Source organism: Alnus glutinosa, chromosome 8 (assembly GCF_958979055.1).
Source record: "Alnus glutinosa chromosome 8, dhAlnGlut1.1, whole genome shotgun sequence".
Taxonomy (NCBI): domain Eukaryota; kingdom Viridiplantae; phylum Streptophyta; class Magnoliopsida; order Fagales; family Betulaceae; genus Alnus; species Alnus glutinosa.
The window spans coordinates 10,307,729-10,315,339 of NC_084893.1; positions in this window are offsets into that span (position 1 = coordinate 10,307,729).

Below are 7,611 nucleotides of genomic sequence, written 5' to 3' on the forward strand. Positions count from 1 at the left end.
ACTAACAGTACAAATAAAACAATTAGGTGCTACATCTTAGGGGGAGTGTATCAGATGAGGGTGGTTAGACCCTAGTAAATAATAAGGTTTAACTTTTTACTAATCTTTCATTTATTTTCTCTCTTGTTTAGAAAATCTGGTTGCTTTAAGTCATATCAGTAAAATTCATACCTTATTGAGAAAGCTTTCACACACACACTCATTGCATGAGTTGAGTAATATATTTAAAATTTCTATTTGCAGGGAAATTTGTGCTTATTGAATACTTAACTCTCATTTATATCTTTGCATATTTTTGCAACGCTATTTGATTGCTTTATCAGTTGATTATACATGTGTGTTCTGAAGCTGACGTTAGGGAAAAATATTTTTCTCCAGTTTCAGATTTTCAATGTGAAGCATCCGAACGGACCTATTCTTACGTTCAGACGAGCGCAGTCTTTCCATACGCTGTCCTAGCAGTAGTTGTTCGGACGCTTAAGACTTGCGTCTCTTTCTCTGCCATTCACACATCTCTGTATTTTAATCATGTCATGATGTGTGTTTTTCTCGCGGATTTCTCCTAAGACTTTAGCATTCTTTGCACATCTCTTCTCATCCCATGATCTTCATTGTGTCTTCCGTTATTCTTTTAAGTTTTTACGCTTTTAGAATATTAAAATATTTGTTCGGATATTTTCTTGAGATAGTGTGCATGAAAATCCTATTTTGTCTGTGTGTTGGGTTGATATTGATATATCTGGGTCATTTGGATTGCGATCTTTGCTTTTGTAATACTTGGGCATCCAATTGACAGCTGTCATAATACCACTTTCTTTTTGGGACTAAAAGGATCTAATATTTCTTTGTAGTGTTATTTTGAAAATATTTTTGTTTAAATATTTTCAGGAATATGTTGTCCAGAAGCACCCAGCACAATATCTGACAGATGGATCATTTGGAAAACTGACAGTTGTTGAAGTCGGATGTTCAAATTCCAAAGGTCTCAGGATTAAGATGACCTTTTCCCCCTAGCTCATGCAGAGCCTTCCGTAGCATTCCCTCAGATATGTATCAGTTAGAGGTTCAGTGTTAAATCTCCTCATTTATCTAGCAGACCAGTTGCTTAAAGGATATCAATTTGTGGATAATCAATTTCAAGCTTTGCAAAATCAAGAGATTGAAGGTTTTTCAGTCCATGGTTCCCGGCTTTCTAAGCTAGAAGCCGAAGTAGTACAAATCCAGATTTTTATAAGGATTTCTCTCCGTTACTTGATTTCAGTGGATCAGCAGGATTTGGTACTTGGAGCATTTCTGTTCCTCTCTTTTGGGCCACTTGCAGACTCTTCTCTATTTTCCTATTGTTTGGATTTTAGAACGTTTTTGTTTGTGGATATTATTACTCTATTTACCCTTATCCTTCTGAGACATTTAGGGGGAGTATTTTTTTTTCTCATTACTCAATTTTACTCTTTATCCCTTTGTGACAAAAAGGGGGAGTAATTTTTTATTTGGACCAGGATTGTATTTTTAACCGATCAAGTGATTTTTGTCCCAAAATGGTGAAAAGGGGAGTTTGTTAGTTTTTGTGTTGGCTGCATTCTGTTGGACAAAATCAAATCTATGTAATGTTGCTGCTTTCATAGGGATGCTGTTTTTTTCAGAGTCTACACTTCAGTTATGAGCTTCAAGAAGACTCTATTCAGAATTCAAACCAGTCAGTTCAGCTCCCTTGAATCCGTTTGGACGACGTGGTATTCCTTCCAGATGCTCATTAGTCATTAACATCAGTCTGGACGACGAGAACTTTCCGTCCGGACGCCCATCAGTGTCTAGAAGCTTCGAATAGTTCAAGATTGCATCTGTCCGGACGTAATGGAAAATCGTCTAGACGCTCTTCGAAGTTCGAGAAGATCCCAGTGTTCCAGTGAATCTATCCGGACGACGTGGTTATATCGTCTGGATGCAATTCAGTGTTTGACAAGCATTAGGGTTTCTGCCTCAAGACACAATTATGGGATGACGATTGCAACCGTCCGGATGATGTGTGATCCCGTCTGGATGATGTCCCCCATAAGGAAGTCGTGTATCCAAAGTTCAACCGTCCGGACGTCAGTCTTCATGGTCCAGACGATCAAGCATCATATATGGAAATTGCGTGCACCAGTTTAACCGTCCGGACATCAGCCTTCAGGGTTCCGAAGCTCAAAGCCTTATTATGGTAATTATGTGCAGCCAAAGTGCAACCGTCCGAACGCTAGGGCAACACCGTCCGGATGCGGCCTTGTTATGGTAGCTTTCAGCACAATTTTGGAAAGGCGGTTGCAGATGACCGTCCGGACGCTCAGTCAAGCCATCCGGACACCCTCGAGTATTTTGATCATAACTTTTTGTTCAAATATCGGATTGGGATGAAATTAGCGTCATTGGAAAGCTAACAAAAACTTCTGTAAATTAATGGTCTGCATGGCAAATAGAGTCGTCCGGAAGGCCCCCGTCCAGAAGGAAACATCAAGCGTCTAGACGGCCCTGCCAAAATTTCAGAATTTTTCAGAATTGCTTTTCAGACACGAAAACTGTTGCCCGTCCAGACGCCCAAGGCTGCCGTCCAAACGCACGTGCCAGAGACTCCGATTCTGACCTGATTTAGGACTTTTAAAGCCTATAAATAAGAGGTTCGAGGCATGCACTCGACACAGAATTCGGTGGTGAATTCCTTATAGCTTATAGAGGGTGTTTAGGGAGATATTGAAGATCTGCTAGCTCTCTAGCTTTTTTCAGTGTGTGATTTGATCAGCTGTAAAGTCTATCTTAGGGGTTGGCACTAAGGTAAAAGATTTCATTGAAGACCCCTTCAGGTAGGAAACCTGGTTGGAAGACATTCGTATTGGGTTACAAGTTAGAGTTCAAGGTACGACCACTGCATCAGAGGTGTTAGTATTTTGGCCTCATTCTGTTTGGACAAAATCACTTATGTGTAAAGATGCTGTAAATACGGATTCCACTTTTCAGAGCATTTTCAGAAGATTCTGCACTGCGAAATAGATAAAAGATTTCAGATTCCCTGTCATCCGTTCGGGCGACGTGTCATCCCGTCCGGACGCCAGACAGACCAGTATCATCCGTCCGGACGATGTGTCTTTCCATTCGGACCCTCCACTATATCGAGAAGCTTCTGTTCCAGCGTGCATCCGTCCGAACGTCTCAGTAGCCCGTCCGGACGCCCATCAGTGATCGATCAGCTTCAGATTCTTTCCAAGTTCAAAATAAGGGAAGACTGATACATCCTTTGGACGATTTGGTTTCCCGTCCGGACGCACTCATAAATAAGGCAAGAATCGTAATTCAAATACCACCGTCCGGACGTCAGTTAGCATTAGTCCGGACGAGCGCTCATCAAATATGGAAAATGCCGATTCGACTTCAACCGTCCGAACGTTTGCCTCTCATGGTCCGGACGCGCGTATAGCAGATATGGAAATTGCATGTTGAAGAATTGTCGTCCGGACGTTCATCCCCCATGGTCCGGACGCGCGAAGCCTTACATGGAAATTACTTGCAGCGGACGTGCGACCGTCCGGACGTCAGTGTCTCACCGTCCGAACACGGCTCTTAAACAGGAAAGATTTTCAGCCAAATTTCAAAAAATCCTGTTGCACTGTTGTCAGTCCGGACGGCCCAGGTTCACCGTCTGGACGGCGTCCGTACATATTACAGCAGTCGCCCATTCTGCACATTAGCCTATAAATAGAGGTCCCTGGGCATTGAGAACTGTAAGAATTCGGTATTGAATTCCACAAGTGCTTAGAGAAGTATTTTTGAAGCTGTTTAAATTTCCTCTAAAGCTATTGTAAGTGTGCTATTGCTGTGCTGCATCTGAAGTCTATCTTAGATGTCGGCTCAAAGGTAAAGGATTCCATTGAAGACCCCTTCAGGTAGGAGACCTGGTTGGGAGGCGTTCATGTTGAGTTACACATTAGAGAGCAAGGTACGACCACTGCATTGGGTATATGTGAGTGCTACTATCTTGTATCTAGTCTTGTCTTCTGAATAGTGGAATTCCTGGGTTTGGCTGCCCCGGAGTGGTTTTTCTCTTGATTGAGTTTCCACTTTGTCAACAAAAATCTGTGTGTTGATTACTTTCCGCATTGTTATTTTTGTTGCACACTTTGCACACACTTGTCTTTTATTTAGAAGTCAATTTCATTTTTCAATTGGTATTAGAGCTTGATACACTCTGAGAAGATTAATTTCTTGAGTGTTATTTTGTTTGACTTCTATTATGTCTAAATTGAGTATGGATAAAATTGCTTCTATTGCACATGATATGTATGTTCATAAGACCATGTTCATTAAACCTATCATGTCTCATACTCAATCTGTTTGTAAGGGTAAAAGGGATAATCAATCTATACCTACTTGTCATCACTGTGGTATTGTTAGTCATATTCGTCCAAACTATTTCCAAATTAGGGCTCAGAAACCTTGGAAGAAAACCCTTATCCCTAGAAAAGATGAACCAGGTTTTGAAGAACAAGTTAAAATGTTAAGTGATCAAGTTAAACTCATTAGTGAGAAGTTAGTATACCTCACCCCTAATGAGCAAAGATTTGTCCTGGTTAATAATCAAAAAGCTTCCAAACAAGTCTGGGTCAAAAAGGAAGATAATCTGTGTTTAGTTTCTCATACTGCACTGAAAATTCTTGATACTTGTTTGTGGTATTTGGATAGTGGCTATTCTAAACACATGACAGGTGATAAGACTTTACTAAAAGAAGTTAAGATGGGCAAAGGTGGCCGAATCACCTATGGAGATGGGAGTCAATCCAGAGTCATTGGTAAAGGAATCATCGACATCCTAGGCCTCGGAACATCTCAAGAAGCTTTGTATGTAGAAGGGCTCAAGGCAAATCTCCTCAGCATCAGTCAGTTTTGTGATAATGATTTGGTTGTGCAATTCTCCAAGAAGGAATGTAATATATTCGACAGCAGCGGCAGATGGCTCATGGGAGGAGAAAGAACTGCTGACAATTGCTATGGTCTTCCTGGTTTGACTGCAGATTCTCAGATTTTCTGCAAAAAGGCAACCATAGATGACAGTGAGCTGTGGCACCAGAGGTTAGGGCATCTAAATTTCTCCGATATGTTGAAGATTGCCGGCAAAGATGTTGTTAAAGGCCTACCCAAAATGGAGACAACTGGAAAAGGAATCTGTGGTTCTTGCCAACTAAGGAAACAGACTCGAGCAGCCCATAAAAAGACCTCAGGTATTCAAACTTCCAAAAACTTGGAATTACTACACATGGATCTTATGGGTCCCATTAAAACTGCTAGTCTAGGTGGGAAATGGTATATTCTGGTTATTGTTGATGACTTCTCTCGATATACTTGGGCTATTCCTATTCAGGAAAAATCTTATGCTTTTGATATAGCTCAACATTTATTCAAAAAGGTTCAGGTTGAGCAAAATTGCTAGCTTATGAGAATCAGCAGTGATCATGGAAGAGAATTCGAAAATTCCAAGTTCGAAGAATTCTGTCTCTCATATGGAATCAAGCAGGAATTCTCTTCTCCTATCACTCCTCAGCAGAATGGAGTTGTTGAAAGGAAGAACAGGGTAATTCAGGAGATGGCTCGTGTGATGATCCACTCAAAGAACCTTGCTCAACACTTCTGGGGAGAAGCTGTAAACACTGCCTGTCATATCATCAATAGGGTCTACCTTAGGCCTGAAACAAACAAGACTCCCTATGAAATTTGGCGAGGTCAAAAACCTACGGTAAAGTACTTTAAAACTTTTGGAAGTAAATGTTATATACTCCGTGAAAGGGAAAATCTGGGAAAAATTTGATACCAAGAGTGATGAAGGTATATTCTTGGGATATTCTACAAACAGTCGTGCTTACAAGGTCTTCAACAAAAGAATAGAGACTGTGATGGAATCGATAAATGTAGTTGTTGTTGATGATGAAGAAGTTCAGAAACCAATCAGCAGGGAGGAAAAACAGCTCGATTCAGTTGATTCATCAGCAGCTCCAACTGATATTATCAAGCCCCCTCCAAACGTGTCTCCGAATGAATCTCCGTCTTCTCTCAAGGCTTCAGATACCACTCCCACTACTTCCGAAGATGAGGATACTTCTGCTAATCCTACTAAGCTAACATAGGTGAAGCACAATCATCCTCCTCAGCAGCTTCTGGGGACCATAGATGAAGGGCGTAGGCTGAGAAGTAGAGTCATTCAGCCCACCAGTCAAGTAGCCAATCAAGTCTCTTACAGTTGCTACCTTGCTCAGACAAAACCCAAGAAAGTTGATGAAGCCCTATAGGATGAAGGCTGGGTTTCTGCAATGCATGATGAGCTCCATCAATTTACCAGAAATGATGTCTGGACCATGGTTCCCCGTCCTACATAACAAAATATTATTGGTACCAAGTGAATCTTCAAGAATAAAACAAATGAGCATGGTACTGTGGTTCGAAATAAAGCCCATCTTGTTGCACAAGGATATACTCAAATAGAGGGAGTAGACTTTGATAAAACTTTTGCCCAGTTGCCAGGTTAGAGTCTATCAGAATTCTTCTCTCTATTGCTTGTCATCTTGACTTCAAGTTATATCAGATGGATGTAAAAAGTGCTTTTCTAAATGGCGTTCTACAAGAAGAAGTTTATGTAGAACAGCCAAAGGGTTTTCAGGATCCTCATCATCCCCATCATGTGTACAAGCTGAAAAAGGCACTATATGGGCTTAAGCAAGCTCCTCGGGCATGGTATGAACGTCTCACCACATATCTCCTGGCCAAAGGATTTACAAGGGGACAAGCTGATCGAACCTTGTTCATCAAAAATCAAGGTACTCACAAACTTATTGCTCAAATTTATGTTGATGACATCATTTTTGGAGCTACCTTAGACTCTCTTGCCCATGAGTTCTCTGAAGAAATGAAGCAGGAATTTGAGATAAGCATGATTGGTGAGCTGAATTACTTTCTTGGTCTTCAAGTCAAGCAAACTACTGAAGGCATCTTCATCTCACAATCCAAGTATGCTAAAGATTTGGTCAAATGGTTTGGCTTGGATGGAAAGAGTCGTGCTCGAACTCCCATGAGCACCAGTGTCAAGATTAGTAGTGATCTTGCAGGCAAATCAGTTTATCCATCCCTTTACAGGAGTATGATAGGGAGCCTCCTATATCTTACAGCCAGCCGATCAGACATTGCTTTCAGTGTGGGTGTTTGTGCTTGTTTCCAGCAAATCCTAAGGAATCTCACCTCACTGCAGTCAAGCGTATCATCAGGTATGTAAATGATACCCTCTCTTATGGCATATGGTATTCCAGAGAAACAAATCTTATTGTTGCAGGATACTCTGATGCATATTGGGCTGGAAATGCTGATGATAGAAAAAGTACCTCAGGAGGGTGCTTCTATGTGGGGAACAATCTTGTAGCTTGGATGAGCAAGAAACAAGCGTCTGTCTCTCTATCCACTGCTGAGGTTGAGTATATTGCTGCGGGTAGCTATTGTACCCAATTACTGTGGATGAAGACACTACTAGGTGACTACGGATTCTCTCAAGATACTATGATTATCAACTGTGATAATACTAGTGCTATCAATATCTCAAAGAAT